Consider the following 22,270-nt stretch of genomic DNA (forward strand, 5'->3'; position numbering starts at 1 on the left):
TAGCCTGACAGAATTGACAAATTTCAAGTCATTGGCCAAAAATAAACACATCATTCGTTTTCGACTGTGGCTAAACACACATCCACTCATCCATTCATTCATGCATTTATTCATTTGTTTATTGAAGCTGATGTTTTCGTATAATTTGTTAATTTTAATTTTTTCTTCGTTTCTTACTTTGATAATAAGCATGTCAGCTGCAAAAACTCGTTCTGCCCAAAAAGATAAACAAAGCAGCCAGAGTGGGTGTGTGAGAGAGAGAGAGAGCGAGAGAGAGAGAGAGAGAGAGAGAGAGAGAGAGAGAGAGAAGCGCACCTGACTGCAACTGACTCTTGATAAACATAATTTTAATAATAATAAAGAACTTTAGATGTAAACTCAACCGACTGCGTGATGCTCGCTCAGAACTTTAAGAGCAGACCTAGGCCATTCATCTCCATTCATCTTAATTTAATGAAGAACTATTTAACCATAGCTTCTCATTCATTCCATTCTTGGCCTATGTCAATACTGTTTGGTCTAACATAATCTATCTGAATACAAATATCGATCTTCGATAACCAATATCGATCAGATGTCATGCAATCTAAGCTCTCATTCATTTCACTCAAAAACATTCATGTGCCCAGACTTTATCTTTTCTATAATCGATCAATACTCATCAACTCTTTGCACCTCTTACTAAATATATATATAAATACTCATTTGAGTAGGACTATCGATTCTCAAGACTCATTATGAAAGTTAATACAAAGTTCATTTCCAGCTTGATTGGAATATAATCTTAGCTTCTCATTCATTCCACCTACGTATAGCCAGACTCTCTCTGCTCTAGAAACATCAGCTCCCTGCTCAACTACATCAGCTTCTTCTCCAACCTTTTTCGAAATCTGTAAACAGAATCAATATAAATACTCATCTGAACGGCTATTTGTGTTAATGTCGCATTTCTGTTGAAATTCGCAATGTTTGATCGCGCTGATCTGTGGCTCAGGTTGATTTTCTCTGCATTGTCGTCAATGGAGCAACCAAGATGCGTCAGCACAAATATTCAATGTGACCGGAAATGCGGCAAAGTTCTCCAAGCAACAACAGCAACAAATGAAACAACAACAGCACTAGAGAATTCCCAAGATAACGGAGAAAAAGGTGCGTCAATGATTGGATAGCCCAGCAAATAATGAGCATATTTACTTAAGCATTTAGTTATAAAAACTGTAATGTATCGATCTTATGTATGAATGCAGCGGGCGTTAACTTCTCTCTTCGAATTTCAGGCCCCCCGTTGGGCGCCATAAAATCTATGTAACGAGCGTACTCGAGTATGAAAGCGATCTTCGTGCATTCGCATGTTTACATATATACATATATACATATATACACATATAGCTATTCACATACATGTATACATACATACATACATACATACATACATCAACATACATCAACATACACAAGACGTGGATCGGGTAGTGGCGGGCGGAATCCTCTGGTTCCCTTAGCTCTGTCGGTGGTGGGGTGGGTCTTGCCAAACCGTCACCAATACACACAAACTTTAAAATTTTTAGGATTCCTATGCAACACAAACATTCGGACAACAAGAAAAAACGAAACAAACACGGACAGTTAGAAAGACGCGGAAGCCGAGGTGGTGTTGGCTTCTCGCTGTCTTTACCCAAACCCAACCATGATCTTCAGCTTTAACTTGTTTATGAAGATCCCCTAATAAGGATTGCCTCGACTCTCTCTCTCTTCTATGCCAACGCTATGCTCCTAGCCTACCATATTAATCCATCAAGGAAACTCAAAAAAATTCTAAAAGATACATTTATTCTTTAAATTACTCTAACTAGACTATTACATTTTCATTTACTCTTAATTACTGTCGCTTCATGTTCTTGAATTTATATATATGTATGTGCATGTGTTTGGTATGTAGTTTGAGTGTATAATAAAATAAAAAAACTACATAATATGAAAAAAATTACAAATGAATAAAAAGGTTAACAATATAGTAATAATAACATAATAATATAATAATATAATATTACAATAAAACATTAAAAAATGTTTAAATCATAATTTAGACATTTGGGCATATTAGTTAATATATATTAATTTAAAAATTTAGTTTTAATTCATAGCTTTTATTTCATAGTTTTTATTTCATAGTTTGTATTTCATTCTTTATTCAAACATTTTTTTTCTTTTTTTTTTCTTTTTTTTTCTTCTTTTTTTTCTTTTTTTCTTTATTTAATCATTTAGTTTTATTCCGTTATAGATTTCGGGGACATGATAGGGAGGGGAAGACAAGGGTTAATTTAGCACTCACAGTTCTTTTTGTTGTATGTCCACCGCTGAAAGGCCTTTCGTTTGGTGACTGCTGCTGCTGCTATATGGAGGATGTGTGAACTATTGTGTATTATTTTAATGCATTATTATTATTTTAGTGGTGAATTATACTATCATGCTTTTCGGTTTTTTTTTTTTTTTTTTTTTTTTTTTTTTTTTTTTATGTCTTATATATATATATAATTCTATATATGTATAATATTCATTATTGTCTATTAAATCGAGAGTTTATTTAACCACTAAGCATTTAAAGTTCTTTTTTTTCCGTGTACTTGCAATTTTATGCAGCACGTTCACTTTGATCAAATTTGTCTTTGAAGTTTTTTTTTTTTTTGTTTTTTTCTTCACATACACATTGCGCACACGTGCAAATATATATACATATTTTTCTCTAATTTTTGTTTCTTTTTAAACCGCACATATAATGATTTGTAATTTTTAGTTTATATATATATATTTTTTTTCACTAATATGTCGTCAATAATCCCTCGCCGTTCTGCGATCTGCTATACATTTTATTTCGGGTGCTATTTTTCGGGGCTCTTTTTTTTTCTTCGGTGGCTAATCTTTTTTTTTTTTCGGGGGCTACTTTAATATATAGCCCTAACCTCTGCACAGCGCATATGTGCATGTGGCCTTCTGCTGGCCGAGAGGTTAGGGTTATATTAAAGGCTGCAAAATACAAAAAACCAACTTAGTTTCTGTAAACTAAGTTTTAATTTATATTAATTTTGATCGAAATACCTTTTTTTGCCTGCTTGCACACTTGTTGTTTCCCACGAATAAAAATGCGTGCGGCTGCGCGCACCAAAGTCAATGACTGACTAGCTCAGCTGGTCACGGTGGGCCAAATTCAGAAAATTCCAATCTTTTGTGGAGGGCAATAATCTTTTGTGTATGTTTCTTTTTGTTAAATATATATATAAAGATAGATATATATATAATTATTAACAAAAATTTTAGCTGGATAGCACTCCACGCTGAGGGTATCTTCTTGAAAATGTGGGCCGGAAAAAGATGGAGCTGGCAATGTGGCCGCTTTTTATACGCCCACATTCCAGTGTTCTTGGTTTCAATGTTTCGCTCTCAGCGAAGCTTCGGACCGCGGGATGCTAGTGAGCGTATTTCTCCCACTGTCTCCGACGAGCGAGCACAGCGTAAGCTTAACGAAAGCTCGATCGCTAAAGCTCCGCTCTCTGTCTCTCTCGTGCATTGCATTGCAGCGCAGGCGACAATGTTGTCGCAAACGACATGCGCTGCAATTTGCAATATTACAAATTGGCAACCATTACACCACCCGATAATATACAACGTTAGACAGTATATTAGCGGGAATCAGCTTCTAATATCTTTGGCATGGTAAGTACCGACTTCTTGGCCTTGCAGGTTCTTAAGCAGATAGTAACAATTTCCTAACTTTTTCTTAACTCGGCATTTTAGAAATTGTGGTCCTAGTTTGGCATTAATATTTTGCGAAAATTTACTCAAAGCAAAATTTCTTCTAAAGACTTCTTGTCCTTCTTTGAAAGTAACCGATTTAGCTCTGAGATTATATTGGCCTGCGTTTCGTTCATGGGCTCGACGGATATTGATCTGGATATCGTGTCTCAATAGAGCCAGATTGTCGGATCTAGAGATCGGGATTATTGGCTCTTGGAGCAAATGCAAATCTTTTAATAATTTATAGTCCGCTCCGTGTGTTATCATATCGAGTCCAAAAAGTGCTCGGTATGGCGAACAGTTTAGCGATTGATGCAGTCCTGAGCGTAACGCACATGAAATGCTCGTGAGATGAACATCCCATTCAGTTTGATCGTTTTGCAAGTATGAACGAATCGCTGCTAGCAAAGATCGGTTTACACGTTCGGCCGCGTTACTCTGTGGTGAGTAAAGAGCGGTGTATACGTGTTTGATGCCTAGTTCCGTCAAAAAGGCGTTAAATTCTTTTGACTTGAACTGAGTGCCATTATCACTAACGATAGTTTCAGGGACCCCAAAACTATGAAATATGTGCTTTAGCAGATACTCTTGAATCTTTGCAGACGTGAACTTCTTTAATGGACATAGCCAATGGTATTTGCTAAAATGGTCCAAAACTATAAGCAACCCTATATGACCTTGTTTACTACGAGGATATGGTCCAAGAAGGTCAATGTAAAGTCTTTGAAACGGCCTATATGAAGGGATATGATCACCCATTGGGGGTTTCAATGTATAATTAGGGGCTTTGCTTTCTTTACAAGTATCGCATGAACGAATATAGTCTCTCACATCTTTTGCTAGACCTGGCCAAAAGAGATGCCTACGTAGCTTTTCTATGGTCTTTTGCATTCCGGCATGGGCTGAAGTACAACTATTATGGGCTTGTTTAAGGGCACTTGCTCGAAGGCTCTCGGGGACCCATAGCTTCCAAGATAGTTTTTCTTGTTCTTGCTGACCATTTGCATGTTCGGTGCGAACATATAAAAAGTTTCCAACCAATTTCAGATCGGGAAATCGAGACTTTTGCTCGGAATATTTCTTTATGAGCTCTAAATAAGAATCTTCTGAAAAAGCATTTGATGTGAGGTCTATAATCGGGTTCATATCAAGTTCTAATATTTCATTTTCGCTTAATCGAGATAATGCATCTGGGACTACATGTTCTTTGCCTTTTCGATGACTAAAAGTAAATTTAAACTGCTGTAAACGAAAAATCCAGCGAGCTAGTCTACCAGAGATATTCTGCTGCCGCATAAGCCAAAGCAAGCTAGAATGATCGGTAACCACTTCGAATTCTTGCAGTTCTAAATAGCATCGAAACTTCTCAATTGCGAGTATCACTGCGAGACACTCGCGCTCGGTAACACTATAATTGCGTTGAGAGCGATTTAATTTCTTCGACATAAATGCGATTGGCTTTTCGTCATTTGTATCTGAGAGTTGCACAAGCACGGCACCAATACCAAAATCGCTGGCATCGCAATGTAAATAAAATTTTTTGCTAAAATCTGGATTTGTTAAAATGGGAGCAGTAGTCAATACTTTCTTTAACTTATCCATAGCCATTTGTGCTTCGGGAGGCCAGACAAATTTTGACTTTGTTGAGAGTACGTCAGTAATTGGACAAGTAAGATCTGCGAAGTTATGTATAAATCGTCTGTACCACCCACACACTCCTAGAAATCCACGAACTTGCTTTAAGTTTTTGGGCGGTGGCCAATTAATTATACAAGATACTTTGGATTGATCTGGGCTAATACCTCCACTTCCAATTACATAGCCTAAATAATTAATGCTTGTAACGCAAAAGTGACTTTTATCTATGTTCAGAGTTAGATTCGCTTTTCGAAATTGATCTGCTAGACGGACTAAAATTGATAAATGAGATGGAAAATCTTCTGAGACGACACAAAGGTCATCCAGGTATCCAAACACACAATGCCTCAGATCTGGTGGAATAAGCTGGTCCATTAAACGACACATTGTGGAGGGGGCATTGCATAAACCAAAGGGCATAACTTTAAACTGGTATAAAGGGCGGCCTGGGACTGTGAATGCAGTCAAATGCTTAGACTCCTCAGTGAGTTTAATTTGCCAAAAAGCATCCTTCAAATCTAATTTCGAAATAAGATTTGCTTTAGGTAATCGCGAAAATATTCCATCAATGCTGGGCAAAGGATACGCGTCCTTTTTAGTAGCATCATTGAGTCTGCGAGCATCTAAACATAAGCGAACTTTATTAGGTTTTACTACGAGGCGCATAGGTGAACTCCAAGGGCTAACAGAAGGTTCAATCACATCCAACTGAAGCATTCGATCAATTTCTTGATATAACAGCTTTTCTACAGCGGGACTGACTGGATAGAATCTTTGTTTCACTGGCTTTGCGTCTCCAATATCTATGTGGTGCTCTATAAGTGTTGTACGCCCCAAACTATGAGATGCATTTGGAAATAATCCTTTTACTAGCTCTAGTTGTTGAATCTCTGTCTTCGTTAAAGGATATGACTGTTCGTGGGAATTATTCTTGCTTGTATCAGCTATCTCTATAGCGTTAATAATGTTTGGTGCAAGGCGAAAGGATTTCCAGAAATCATGTCCTAAAATGAGATTCTGCTTTATGCTGGGAATAATATATAATGTGATTGGCTTGGTGACAGAGTTATATGTCAGTTCTACGTCTAAATATCCAATAATGGTTTGACTCTCTCCTCCGGCTGTTTTTGCTTTCGATTTTATAGGCTTAAACTCTGACAGCTTCGAAAAATCTTGTGTTGCTAATTTCGAACCTATACAACTAATATTTGCTCCAGTATCTAACAGACCAAGTTCTGTATAATTTAAGAACGAAACTTCAGCATAGCTACGAAAGTCGGTTCCATTATTGAAAATCGTAGATATTTGCAAATTCCGGTTTTTCTTTACCTCTGAATAATATGTCTTTAATCTTTGAGTTCGCTTGCTAATAGCAGGCGGGTTATCTTGAAATATTCGATTTCGAACCTCTACATAATTTTGTAAGCGTTCTTCGTAGGGACGAAAACGAATTGCAGACGTATTCGAGTGCAAGTTTTGCAACTCGGGTGTATCTGTATCTGTGCTTTTGGGTTCTACATTTTCGTGGGCATCCTGCTGTTGACGGATGCCTTCTGCCGGTTTTCCGACTGTCTCTGTAGGCAGACTTTGCACTGTGGCTTATATACATTGGGCTGTCCACAACCGTAGCAGAAAATGCGACGTTCAGATAGACAGTTTTCCCAGATATGGCCTATTTCTTCGCAATTCCAGCAACGAAGTTTCTGATGAGAGGCGCGTATAGCTGCAAGCTCTGCATCTAGTGAATCGCCTTCTACATCATCAGCTATTTCTTCGACAGCATAAACTTGTCTACGCTGTACTACTGGCTTTGCCTGATTAAAACGACAACTAGTCTCATACGCTAAGTTTTCGCTCATTTGAACTAAACGGCGTAAGTGTCCTACCGAGTGAACTGGCTGATATAATAGCTTCCCGCGTATTTCAGGGAGTAAGTTATTCTTTAAAATTTCCATTAATTCTTCTTCTGCTACCTTGAGTGAAGATTTATCTATAAGAGAGGCTACCGATTCATAAAAAGTTGAAAAAGACTCTCCTGGTTTTTGCTTTCGAGCTCTGATCATCTCCATCTTCATAAAGCTTGACCGATAATCATCGTACTGTTGACGAAGGGATGCACAGAGGTCAGACCAAATAATATGATCAACTTGTTTGTGGTATCTCCAATACCATGATCGAGCCTTTCCAGTAAATAACACATGCATATTCTTGCACATGCCTGTGAAATCACTATCTAAGGTCTCATCTGTTAACGATTTAACGCGATAGATAAATTCATTAACCCCTAATCCATCTGATGAACCATCAAATTGAACTCCCCACTTTTGCATAATGTCAACGATCCTTCGACTATTCAAGGAGCAAGCGCCTATTGATGGGGACTCGCGACTGTTCGCTACCGGCAATGATTCGATTGGCGAAGGGCGATTGTTTATGGCTAACGAGGACATGACCCTAGTGACTGTTTCTTCAATCATGTTCTGTATAACATTGTAGTCCGGTTGCTGCGATCTTTGAGGATTCGCACCACGGAATGGTCGAGTTGCTCTGGGTCGTCCCCTAGTAGTTCTGGGTCGCGCAGCTTCAGCCTGACTCGGGCTTTGACTCGCATCTAAAGCTGATGACTGTGCGCCACTAGCATTCAACAAAGCAGCTTCTTGTACATTAGCTGTATTGTTGGCCTCTGCTAGTGCTAAAGTTCTGGCAAGATTTCTGGTTGTAACTCGACGAGTTACTGGAGCTGGTGGCGGAGCTGTCTCGTGCCTCCGAGAGGGTGAGCAATTGCCTACTACTAGCTTCATTTGCTGCTTATCTATTGGTGTCTGGCAAGTATAACAGATGGTATTTTCTGTTAACCACGCTTCTACGCAGTTTTTATGAAAAATGTGCTGACACGCTAATAAATAGCAAGGATATGTATCATCCATTTCTGTCGCACATAGTGCGCATTTATTTTCTGTACTACCTACAGATGCGACGTGCGGCGGTGTATTTATAACTGGCATAATTACTAAAAAGTGTTGTTAAGCTTGACTATAAATGGCATAGAGAGAGAAAATCGAGGTATTCTTATTAGTTCTAACTGTTCCGAATTGTTTCATTTTGGGCTATTGAAACTAAATCTAGCAGGTATTTACAAATTTATTATCGCTACCATCAAAAACTATACTATTCGGCAAGGGAATGCACAGGCAGCATATCTCCGAGTTCCAGACAATAGTACACTTAAAGACGCAACGACAACAACTTATCAACACACAACTAGCATTGCTTAAGGCTTCTACCATTCTTCATTTAAGTAAAGAATACCCTCCAGGGATAATCAGTATTGGTATCCTAGCCGAATACACAATATTCTGGAATTATTTAGAGAAGTTTTTCTAGAACTAGATTGAATTGTGGCTTCATCCACAGCAAACAAAAACGAGCTACAATTGTGAGGGAAGATGTTCTTTTCCAAAGCAGAGATGCTTTAATTCATTTAAAGTTGAAAGATTCTTCAAGGTGTCTCGGTCTGCGATCCAGGCTTGAATCCAGCAGCTTCGTAGTACCTATGAAAACAAATCTATTCCTCTCAGCAGTCGCTGTTGCGATAGCTAGACCAACCCAGTCTAAGTCTATTTCAGCAATACAGGCTACTGAGACAACTAATATTCTCACAAAAGGGGGTGTTTTGTATGACTACTACTCCATATAGAAGAAGTGGCCATACAAGAAAACTTTGGTTCACTGAAAGCGTATCAACTCACAGTGCCTCACAAACAATTTCGGTTCACTGAAAGCTAATGAACTCACAGTGCCCCACAAACAATTTCGGTTCACTGAAAGCTAATGAACTCACAGTGCCCCACGTTGGGCGCCATAAAATTTATGTAATGTATCGATCTTATGTATGAATGCAGCGGGCGTTAACTTCTCTCTTCGAATTTCAGGCCCCCCGTTGGGCGCCATAAAATCTATGTAACGAGCGTACTCGAGTATGAAAGCGATCTTCGTGCATTCGCATGTTTACATATATACATATATACATATATACACATATAGCTATTCACATACATGTATACATACATACATACATACATACATACATCAACATACATCAACATACACAAGACGTGGATCGGGTAGTGGCGGGCGGAATCCTCTGGTTCCCTTAGCTCTGTCGGTGGTGGGGTGGGTCTTGCCAAACCGTCACCAATACACACAAACTTTAAAATTTTTAGGATTCCTATGCAACACAAACATTCGGACAACAAGAAAAAACGAAACAAACACGGACAGTTAGAAAGACGCGGAAGCCGAGGTGGTGTTGGCTTCTCGCTGTCTTTACCCAAACCCAACCATGATCTTCAGCTTTAACTTGTTTATGAAGATCCCCTAATAAGGATTGCCTCGACTCTCTCTCTCTTCTATGCCAACGCTATGCTCCTAGCCTACCATATTAATCCATCAAGGAAACTCAAAAAAATTCTAAAAGATACATTTATTCTTTAAATTACTCTAACTAGACTATTACATTTTCATTTACTCTTAATTACTGTCGCTTCATGTTCTTGAATTTATATATATGTATGTGCATGTGTTTGGTATGTAGTTTGAGTGTATAATAAAATAAAAAAACTACATAATATGAAAAAAATTACAAATGAATAAAAAGGTTAACAATATAGTAATAATAACATAATAATATAATAATATAATATTACAATAAAACATTAAAAAATGTTTAAATCATAATTTAGACATTTGGGCATATTAGTTAATATATATTAATTTAAAAATTTAGTTTTAATTCATAGCTTTTATTTCATAGTTTTTATTTCATAGTTTGTATTTCATTCTTTATTCAAACATTTTTTTTCTTTTTTTTTTCTTTTTTTTTCTTCTTTTTTTTCTTTTTTTCTTTATTTAATCATTTAGTTTTATTCCGTTATAGATTTCGGGGACATGATAGGGAGGGGAAGACAAGGGTTAATTTAGCACTCACAGTTCTTTTTGTTGTATGTCCACCGCTGAAAGGCCTTTCGTTTGGTGACTGCTGCTGCTGCTATATGGAGGATGTGTGAACTATTGTGTATTATTTTAATGCATTATTATTATTTTAGTGGTGAATTATACTATCATGCTTTTCGGTTTTTTTTTTTTTTTTTTTTTTTTTTTTTTTTTTTTTTTATGTCTTATATATATATATAATTCTATATATGTATAATATTCATTATTGTCTATTAAATCGAGAGTTTATTTAACCACTAAGCATTTAAAGTTCTTTTTTTTTCCGTGTACTTGCAATTTTATGCAGCACGTTCACTTTGATCAAATTTGTCTTTGAAGTTTTTTTTTTTTTTGTTTTTTTCTTCACATACACATTGCGCACACGTGCAAATATATATACATATTTTTCTCTAATTTTTGTTTCTTTTTAAACCGCACATATAATGATTTGTAATTTTTAGTTTATATATATATATTTTTTTTCACTAATATGTCGTCAATAATCCCTCGCCGTTCTGCGATCTGCTATACATTTTATTTCGGGTGCTATTTTTCGGGGCTCTTTTTTTTTCTTCGGTGGCTAATCTTTTTTTTTTTTCGGGGGCTACTTTAATATATAGCCCTAACCTCTGCACAGCGCATATGTGCATGTGGCCTTCTGCTGGCCGAGAGGTTAGGGTTATATTAAAGGCTGCAAAATACAAAAAACCAACTTAGTTTCTGTAAACTAAGTTTTAATTTATATTAATTTTGATCGAAATACCTTTTTTTGCCTGCTTGCACACTTGTTGTTTCCCACGAATAAAAATGCGTGCGGCTGCGCGCACCAAAGTCAATGACTGACTAGCTCAGCTGGTCACGGTGGGCCAAATTCAGAAAATTCCAATCTTTTGTGGAGGGCAATAATCTTTTGTGTATGTTTCTTTTTGTTAAATATATATATAAAGATAGATATATATAATTATTAACAAAAATTTTAGCTGGATAGCACTCCACGCTGAGGGTATCTTCTTGAAAATGTGGGCCGGAAAAAGATGGAGCTGGCAATGTGGCCGCTTTTTATACGCCCACATTCCAGTGTTCTTGGTTTCAATGTTTCGCTCTCAGCGAAGCTTCGGACCGCGGGATGCTAGTGAGCGTATTTCTCCCACTGTCTCCGACGAGCGAGCACAGCGTAAGCTTAACGAAAGCTCGATCGCTAAAGCTCCGCTCTCTGTCTCTCTCGTGCATTGCATTGCAGCGCAGGCGACAATGTTGTCGCAAACGACATGCGCTGCAATTTGCAATATTACAAATTGGCAACCATTACAAAACAAAAATCACTTTTCAAACCAGACCTCGCCAATTTCGACGATTCTCTGTAACAGTGACTAACAAAACTATCGCAACACGCCAAAGGTTAAAGGCAATTGGTTCCAGCTGACATTTAACACATTGTAAAATTAACAATAAGTACTGAATGTTTATGTGAATTTATATAACTCACAGTTTCTCTAAGGGGAATACAGAGAGGCATTCAGCTATAGACCTCAAATGAGTTTGCCAACAAAGTCTGGCAAAATCTGCGATATGTTCAAATTTAATATGGATACCACACATAACCTATGTTTGCTATAGAAAGTTTATGAAAGGGATTTTATTTATAAAAATAAATTACAAAAATAATATTTGTAAAACTTATGACATAAATTATCTGCAACTAGTTTCTTATTTAAATTTGAAACTGGAGAATATTTAATTTTTTTACACATTTTAAAAATTAATAATCTTTATATATTGCCTTGACTATTTTAAAGAAATATATTTTTTTTTTATTAATATATATATATAGAATTAAAAATAAGTTTATAATAAATATTGACTGCTGTGAAAATAAAATATGTAAAATATTTGTATAGCATTGAATTTATAATAAATAATTATAATACATTGAAAGCTTCATAGCAAACATAAAAAACCATGGTAAAAACAAGAAGGTTTCACTTAGTCGAAAAAACTTGAATTTATGTTCGGCAAATCTGCTTGGCAATGCTCCATTAAATTTGAATGCCACACGGCGAATTCGATACGAAATTATGCATTGGCCACATATTCTGGACAGAGTTCAGTTATTTCCTTTTATTTTTTATTTATATATAATTTTTTCTTTTTTAGTTCTTTTGGCAACATCATCGAGTTGTTTATTTGGTTTTCATTAAAAGTTTTGCATTTTTGTGGACAGTTGTGACGTTTGTCACTGTTCAGTCAGTCAGTCAACAAGTTTTTCATATATATATATATTTTTTCATTCATTCTTTTGCCCAGCTAACAAATATGAAAGCATTTTTGAAAAGCTGCACCCAGAGGGAAAATTTGTATAAAGTATTTCCTTAGCCAAATATGCTACATATACATATGTTTAAATGATAGGAATGTAAATGATGGAAGGTAAGTTATGATGACGGTTGCTTGATTGTATGGAGTTTTAGTCTGGCTAATTTAGATTTTCGAAATTCAAATATAACTTAATAATGTGAAAACTAAAAATATACGGGTTTCGAGCCTTGAGACAAGCTTTTGAAGATTTAATAATATTTTACTCTTGGTATTTTAGTTCCTTTATATGAACCTTTTCAAGTTAAAATATTCTCTAGGATTTTGATTCTGTTCTGTTAATCGCTTTTCTACGAAGCTACTAAATGTGAAATGTTATTAAAAATGAATAAAATATTTAACGTAGTAGGTGATATTTTTATTTATTTTATTTATTTATGTTTAGAAATTGTAAATAGTATTAATAATAAAAGATAATTTATAGAGTAAAGCCCTGGGTGCTAAGCTGCTAAGGCCTTTGGCTTGGAAAATCCCTGTGTACAATATGTGATATATATAGAAGCATAATAAATCGGAAGCTGACTCAACTTTTAAAATTTCCATTGAAATTTCATCATGTTTAACTGCAGTCATGAATATTTTACAGAGTATCTTAATGCCTATAAAATTCCATATCAATATTTAGTGTAAATATTATTATTCATTTTTTGTTTTTAACTTTCAAACTTACCTCAAGCTGAGAGTAGCCAAAAAATAAATATCGTTGCGTGGCGAAATTTATTAAATTTATTTTTGCTGATTTTTGCTCAAAACTGTTTTTGACGTTTCCCAAATGATTTCCTGGTGAATCGACATACGGTGAATTAAACAATTTATTATTTATAATCGAATTTAATGCATTTAACAATTTAATTATTTAATGGGTTCACGTTTGAGGCTGTACGAAAATTGTATTTGTTTTCTTGCTGCTCACATGCTGTTACATTTTATATTGTATATATGCGTATATATGTTTGTATATCTACTTAATTATGAATTTAATTATAAACATATTTTTGTACGCGCAATTTAACAGATTTTGAGTTGAATTTTTGCAAAATTTTGCTACAATTTTATGAACATGTGTGTATGTGTGTGTGCTTATATATATGTGAGCGTATTGTTGTTTTCTTGCAATTGCTAACTGAGATAACAATGCGAGCGGAGGTAGAAAGGCGTGGCGAGGGCGTTGCACATAAGCAAACGTCTTCAACTTAATTAAATCAAAACAAGTCGATATGCGACCGAAGCGACTATGTGACGCGTTAATACCCTGTAAGTTGAAGTTGAAGTTGATGTGTGCAGGAGATGTGTGTAAAGATAAACGCATCTACTTGAATGTGAGTTAAAGTATAGTTAGTGATATATAGCATCTCAGATATAGTATGTTTAAGTAATTTTTGGCTGAATTAGACAGACTTTTTCGATACCAGCAAGCATTTTAAGCTAGCCTAAATATATTACTGATTCAAGAGAAAATGTTCCAGGCTAAGGAATTACACATGCTTATGTCTATACATCTGTAAATCATAGATGCCCAAATAAAAGTCTTCAATTATTTACAAATATATTTTATCTTTTATTTAGTATTAAATATAATAGTGTAGTATTCCAATAGGAATAGGGATCCAGTATCGATACTTTCCTAAAGATGTATCGACACTCAATAAGAATTCTATCAAGCGAAGGAGAAGAAATTTCGATTCGAAAGGCAAAGAGAGGGCGAGATCAGCAGAGTCCAGTAAATAATTAAAATCAAGTTTAAATTATGAAAGTCAGAATCATAATAATTGTCAATCATTCATAAATTAATTGAGCTCTCATGAGCTTTGCAATCCACTCGATTGGCCATAGGGCGATAGGGTATTGAGATATTGCAAGTATTTAGGTGGCCATTGGGCATGCAGGCCGTGTATCTGACAGATACTTTTCACAACTAAGTACTACGCGGCAACAGTTGACGCGAATTCACAATGCGAACGCGAAGCGAAATATTTGCGTTTGCGTTTTCATTCATAAAGTGCAAAAAACGAAAAACAAAAAGAAAAAAAAAAAAAACATTTTTGTGCGCCTCACTAATGTCGACTCTGCACCAGTTTAAATGGGTCCACGTGCCGGACTTTTGGGCCAGCTTTGTTGAGGTGGGGATTGGCTCCCAGCTCTGTGTGTTAATGTGTGTGTGTGCGTGTGCGGTAATGAGCGCTGTTAAAATGCGTTAAATGATTTTTCTTCGTCTTTTTATATTTTTCATTGCGTTTTTTTTTTTCTGTTTTGTTTTGCACCTTTTTAGCTTCTTTTGTGCTTGGTTCGCTTTGCTATTTTTGCAGCTACTCGCCAATTTTTGTCTTTCTTTTTTTTTTTCTTTCATATTTGCCTATGAATGAAGTTTATTTATTGTGGGTAACGGCTATTTGCTTGGCATTCGCTTTGCTTTGATTTTTCGCTTGCTTTACTGCTGCCGACTCGCCTTCGTCTTCGCCTCCATCTTCTTCTTCTCGAAGTCGAAACGCATTTTTGCTTTTTGGTACGCAGGAAGTTTTATGACCTGGCTGACAGCAGACGTCACAGAAATTTGCAATTTTTTTTGGCTCCAGCTCCAGCTCTGACTCTGCCTTTGACTCTGGCCATTGGCCAACAAATTGTTGTTGTTGACGGCAAGCGAGGCGGAAAAGCGGCTACAAGCAAAATTTTAGCTAGGTGAGAACTCAAGAGCAGTCAACATCTTAACGAAAAATATTTCTGCCTTTGTGGCTTTCGAGCTAAAAACAAAAGTGCGAATCGAGCTTAGCCAGAAAGTGTTCTTATGAACAAAAACTTTTGGCTTTTTGGCTGGCATTGAGAATGGTTTGTTTCAGTTGATTGGGCAGAGATTGAAGCTTCATTTAAGCTTTAATATAAATGAAATTAATTTATATATCAATTCAGTTCATCACGCTCTGATTATGATGAAATTAGGCATAAAATTTATTACAAATATTTGAAAAAAAAAAAACAGCTAAAAAGAGCTTACTGTAGAATTTGAAACTATTGTAATATAAAATAATATAAAATATAAAATTGTGCTCAAAAGCCATTCAAGATCTCGACTTTCCTACAAACTTAATTACTCCAAGGAAGCTATGTATATATCTTAGTTTATATATTTTACACTTATTCTACATAATTTTTATAACAACACTCCTTTATCTATTAACACAAATTTTTGTTGTATCATCATTTTTATCCAGTTTTTGGCAGACTCTAAACCAAATTAATTTAAAGCATTTTGTTTTAATTCTTGGACATTTCTATCTCGTTTCTAATCACAGTCCCAACTTCAGCTCAGTTCTCTCTATACATGTGTATCGAACAATAAAACTTCATTTCTCTAACCACTTATATCTGCCCTATATATAGTATTAACTAGCATATCACACGCTCTCGCTCTGCGCGCTATCTCTTTCTCCATGGAACACGTGGAAGATATTTAAATACTCTGTATAAGTATCACATAAAATATAACGCAGTCCGTCACTCGGCCAAGCATTTCGTTTAATCTCACGTAACAGAAATAATTATGAAGAGCCACATACATAAATATATCGTTCCACATCGTTCTACAAAAAAAAAAAAAAAAAAAAAAAAAGAAGCCAAACCAGCCAACGAATTATCTAAAACTTCATCCCACTTAACCTTGAACTTAACCATTAGCGCGAAAAATCAACTTCATAATTTATGCTAAAAACAGAAAAGGAAAAAAAGTTACCTATCAATAACAAGGTGCGAAATTTCATAATGCTTTCAAGCTGCGAATCTATTGAGGAATTGAGTAATCAGAGAACCTTCAACCCATATCCGATTCTTGGCACCTTTCTTTGATCAACCACAGTTGCAACTGGGGTATGCGGCTATGAGATACCTCGTAAATTATAATTTATATACGATTAACTATATAATTTATATATAATTGTGTTTGAGAATTAACTACACAAGTTCAAAAAGATATGGCAAATGTATCTATGAACATTGGGAGAATTGCGAATCTGGACAAACTATAGCTTCTATAGGTTTAGTGCTAGCAACTAAATTACTGTTATCGTTCTTTAATTATTTGCAAAAAAAAAATATATATATATTTATATATATATTTATACCAATTGTGGGCATGGTTAATCGATAATGAATAAATATTCTGCAGTCGATAGCTTTCTCATTTGTTTTGTTTTTTATTAAATATTTTTATTTTATTTAAAAATTAATACTTTATACATAGCTATTTGTTAAATTAAATTAAAAGTCAAGAACTTGATATATATTTTATTTATGACCAAATCAAAGACTTTCTTGTTAAATAATAATCTTTACAGGAGCTTTATAAGTTTTCTGCAACAACTTTAGGCCAAGTTATGGAATAGTCTATAATTAGGGGAGCTCAATTTATGGGCAGAGGGTATACAATGTCATAGATGTAAAGTTTCTAAAATACTCTAAACTTAAGCGACTTCATATTCAAGGTGCAGGGAATATAAGCTCAAATGTATCGATTTAATGGATTTGAAATTTCTGAAGTACTCTATATTTAGGCTAGTTCACATTATGGATATAAACACAATGTATCAATGTAATGGGTAGCTATTGTATACAAATACAAGCTGAAATTTACACGCCTGTTATCAAATAAAAAAAAAAAGTAACAACAAAAAGTATACAAGCCATGGCTAAAAGGCGGAGACAGCGACGGAGACACGCGCGGCGTTGGCGGCTTCGTGTGTCAATTTGGCATGATATTTGCTGTTGCTAATGTTGCTGTTGTTGTTGTTGTTGTTGCAATGCCAACAATGCCATTAAGCTCAAAGTTTTATTATCTGTACAAACGGCCTACATGACAAAAAAAAAAAAAAAAATAGAAGCAACAAACTGAGATTTGTGACAAGTAGCAATGAACCTTGTAAGGTCTCGGCTGCTGTACGTACATCTGGGTGCACATAATAGATCTCATAAATTTTTAATATATTTCATAGACTTGCCGACAGTTTGCCATTAGAGGCCGGCAGTCAACAAACCCATCAATTTATTTCTCAAATTTTAGATAATAATTGCACAGACACTCGTTAGCTTCAAGTGCTTCTCAAGTGTGTCAAATGCGAGAAAAGAAAACAAATCCAAACTCAAAATAAAAAATAAAATGTTATTTTGAAGTGTGTATCATGGAAATTGTTGTTTGTTCAGTGACCCCTCAAGCATAAATTTTCGATTCTACACATAATATTATATCGTATATTTATTTGAATATATTTTAAGGATTTTGTGTGACGAATTCGAATGCGAATGAATTATTTGTGCAATTCTTGCTCTTTGTAATTAATATTTGTTTTCTTTTTTTTTAATTCAATTTAAAGGGCATACAATATGTTTGTATTTTATTAAAAATTATTATATTGCTTTTAAGCTGATCGATATGTCTCATATCAAATCATATAAATTTGGCCTTGCTGACAATTTTAATTGCATAGCAAATTATCTACATAATTACTTTAAGCCACGAGCACTCCATGATCAAAATCAATCTATATATTGTATTATCATTCTTGCTCCATTTTGTATTATTTGTGTTATGTGTAGAAACAAATTAAATTGAATAAATACAAAGCATTATTAATTAAAAAAAAAAAAAGAAAAGAAAAAAACTAAAGTAAAAAAAGAAAATAAAATAAATTACTATAATTTTTTCATTTTAATATTTTACTGATAGAAAATACAATGTTATGTATTCTTTTTTATATTTTCATATTTTTTATTTTTTAATTTGTAATTTTTGTTTTTACTAAATGAAAGTAATATGTACTCTAATAAAATTTAAAGTTCAAGATGTCGTGCATAATATAAATTCATTACATGAAATGCAGTCTTAGATCTATGCATTTTATATTTTGTGTATGTATTTTACACACACCTGTACTCTACATGTACAATTTATTTTTTTTAGCCCTCTATCCATCGCCCCTATCTGTGCAGCACCCTAAAAATTTATTGTTCAATAATTTCACTCTTGGCAACCGAAATCAACAATAAACAACTTTGCATTAGTTTTGTAGCTGTTCATGTCGTCGCTGTCGTCGTTGTTGTTGTTGTTGTTGTTATTGTTGCAGTGCATAATATCAGTCGTGCTGTTTGTTGTTACTAACATACACACACACACACACACTGACAGACAGACACAACATAAGCTCACACACACACACACATATACACACTCTCCTATGGGGGCAACAAAATATTTCGCGCTTTTTCGTATGTGGCGCGCAATGGGCTAAAATATTTTCTGATTAACGTACTTAGTTGTTGTTGTTGTTGTTACTATTACTGCTTGTTGTTGCTGCTTCTGTTGCTACTGGTCGTTGGTTTGCTCATTGGCTTCAACACGTTTCTTTGCGTTTTCTTTAGCGTTTTGTTGTTTTTATTATTATTATTATTATTTTTTTTTTTTTTTGTGCTTTTCCAATTTCTTATTCACTTCATGTCTGCACAACGCGCTTCAACACTCAAACACGCACAGAAACACATTTAATACACACGCTCAGTGGTATCAACTTAGCGAGTACGCACTGTGGCTAAGCTTTTGATTTTGATTTTGATTTTCAACCGCGCCGCCAACGTTGAGCGCTCGAAATCTCGTTACTAACTAAAATAAACGACGCGAGGCGCGCAACCAAACTGAATACAGCAGCAGCAACAACAACAACAACAACGACGACGACAACAATAGCAACAACAACAGTTAAAATAAAATCAACGTTGTCGCAGCGACGTCGGCGTCAGGCGCTTGATTATGTGTGCGTATGTGTATGTTGTCGGTAACTAAAACAGACACTACTCACACTCATATACACACACATGCAGAGTTAGTAAGCGCGCTCTCAGCCACACACGCTCACACACATGCATATAACTTCACAAGAGCGCGACTTTGGCTCGAGCGCAAGTTCAAGTCGCAATGTTAGCTTGAGCCGGCTGCGACGCCAGCAACTGCAGAGTCAGAGAGAGAGAGAGAGAGAGAGAGTGAGCATGTATGAAGAGAGCACGCCAAAGAGAGTATTCGCATTTTTGTGCAATGTTTGTAACAGTGAATATCGAATGAGAATGGCAACTGGACACATGAATTAATTCTTGCTTAAAAATGGTTTTGTTTTCAGACTTTTAGCAATTATGAAAATATATTTCATTGCTAATTACTACACTTGAATTGTGAGTGCTCTTCGGTGACAGGTACCAAGTACTTGCACAGGTGCTGCGCATTGCTTAATGTTTGCAGCGTTTGCTTGCGAAATGCAGCGTACAATTTACTCATACATATTTGTAATATATGTATTTACTATGCTAGAGCATGTTGACTTCGGTGTTTCGCTGTTGATCGGCAAGTTGGAAGCGAACTTCAAGCGAAGCTCACGTCAAGCCGGCTGTTAGGTGAGTGCTGCTCCACTTGTTGTTGTTTCTAAAAACAAAAGCAGAATTGGCAATGTTGCTGGCTGCGCTGGCAACATGTTGCTTCCGCTTTGTGGCCGCAACATATTCGTTCAATTTACATTTTTTCTCAGTCTGGTGCGTTTCGCGGCTTTTCGTAAATATTTCGCTGTTGCTTTCGAGAATTAAAAATTCCATTTTCCTTTGCTGTGCCTGTGCCATTGTCAAAGCGTCTGCCATTATGCTTATTTAAAGTATGCGCCGTGTTGTTGTTGTGTCTGTCTCTCTTGCAACTTTGTTTTTTCGTTAGCCAGCGGCCTCTGCTGCTGTTGCTGCTGCTGCTGCTGTTGCTGCTGTTGGTGTTGCTGTTGATGACGTCTAATTTTTAACCGAACTCGTTTGCTTACTCACACACGAAATTATGTCAGGAATGTTGGAAGGCGGCGTCGGCTGTTGTCTCACGCAGTTGTTGTTGTTGGGCTGCGTTGAAAGTCTGTGTTTAATTCTGTGAGAGCAAAAGCCGGTTAGCTTTTTTTTTTTTTTGGTTTCCCCGACGCGTGCCAAAGCCGAATTCTTTGTTGTTGCTTCCCTCATCGCTGTTGCTGCTGCTATTATTGTTGTTTTTGTGGCAAGCTTTAAGCTGCGCACTTTTAACGTTGCATTTACGTAAGAGGACGCAACACCTTGATTAATTGAAACTAAGTTCGATTATAATCATTTTTATTTGGAATTCTGACAAAACATATCACGCGATCGGGGTTTTTTGAACTCCCGTTTCGTAAGCCATTGACATTTGCCTGAAGCGTTCATTTTTCTTTTCTTCTGCTCATTTCTGCTACAACTGCACTTTTTAATTGAGTTTCCGCGAGCTCAGCGTGTTTGTGTTTTTATCTGACTAAACATGTCATCAGCACGGAATCGAAGGCTAAGCAATATGTCAACCAAAGCAGTAATATGTTTTTCGCTGCAGTTCCAGAGCAGAGCTCATCCAATCTTTCAGCCACGCGACTTCGTAAATTTCAGCGGAATTGACAAATTTTCAACAAGAAAATGCAACTTAATTTATTTTTTAACAAAAGGTCAGTGCTTGCTAAAGACACCCAATACCCATGTTACGATACCTTTGATGGAAATCAAAAAGTGCTTTACATATGAAATGTGAGCAGGGCGCAGACAGAACTAAAAAAGCGACGTCATATAAATTGGCCAAAATAAATTATGCACTCAAGCTTAAAATATGCTAGTAAACTAATTTAATTTAAGACAAACCAATAATGGTACTACTTCAGATAATTTTATTTCAAATATTTTAAATCCCAGTTGCAATTGCTGAACATATCGAACATTGCAATAAAATATTTTACCTTGAGTTCTCCTTATGCTATTCCATACATACCATAAGAAATTCATTATATCAAAGTATAAAGGAATTCGTATTGATATTTCTCTCATTTGGTCTCTCATCTGGTTTCAGATTTTAAAAGCTAAGCCTTTCTTCAAAGAGAAACCCCCTTTGAATAGATTTCAACAAATTTGTGTCCACATGTCACATCATGTCTATATTCATATTTATCATTTACTTATCTTCCGTCTGCCGGTGACATATACCTGACAGGCTGCGCCTGCCTGTACGTGAAATATGAGTAGACATTGAGAGATGTGCAGTGCAGCAAACCAAATGTCAATCAGCAGTCGAACCGCGACTGTTCAATAAAACTCCAATTTCCGATTTGTGAAAACAAAAAGAAAGAAGAGAAAAATGATAATAAATTGAAACAAGTTCTTCAAACACAAAAACAGAAGAATCAACTGGAAGCCAAGCCAAGCGCACAAAATTCAATTCCAACATTGAAATCAGATACAGAGGCTAGGAATGGATTAGAAGAGAATCCGAAACCAAACTAAGGTAGTAGTAGCCATAGTGCGAGATGCGACGATAGAGTCCAACTAGAACCGCTAACAAAGCCGTTGCTGTTGCCGTTGTTGTTGCTTTGAAACCCAAATCCTAACCGCAGAGCCAACAGACAGACGGACTAACTGTCGCTAACAGCCAATG

At 35.7% G+C, this 22,270-nt stretch overlaps 1 protein-coding gene across 4 annotated transcripts in view; it reads right to left on the reverse strand.

Annotated features, from left to right (window-relative positions):
• LOC108611848 (uncharacterized) overlaps positions 1 to 19,449 on the reverse strand; it is a 55,790-nt gene extending 36,341 nt beyond the window's left edge. Inside the window, exons 1-3 of one of the 4 annotated variants that reach the window (XM_089465401.1) lie at positions 11,186 to 12,116; positions 3,097 to 11,113; positions 2,333 to 3,024 (exon numbers count right to left, since the gene is read on the reverse strand). The gene's annotated coding sequence lies outside the window, so the exon portion shown is untranslated. Of the gene's footprint in view, positions 1 to 2,332; positions 3,025 to 3,096; positions 12,117 to 13,465; positions 13,576 to 19,088 lie in introns of those variants that run through there. The other 3 variants (XM_089465402.1, XM_089465400.1, XM_089465403.1) reach the window with 3 other exon arrangements.
• Between the last annotated feature and the right edge of the window lie 2,821 nt (positions 19,450 to 22,270).

This window comes from Drosophila arizonae, chromosome 3, assembly GCF_054131065.1.
Source record: "Drosophila arizonae isolate 15081-1271.41 chromosome 3, UAZ_ARI_1.0, whole genome shotgun sequence".
NCBI classification, from domain to species: Eukaryota; Metazoa; Arthropoda; class Insecta; order Diptera; family Drosophilidae; genus Drosophila; species Drosophila arizonae.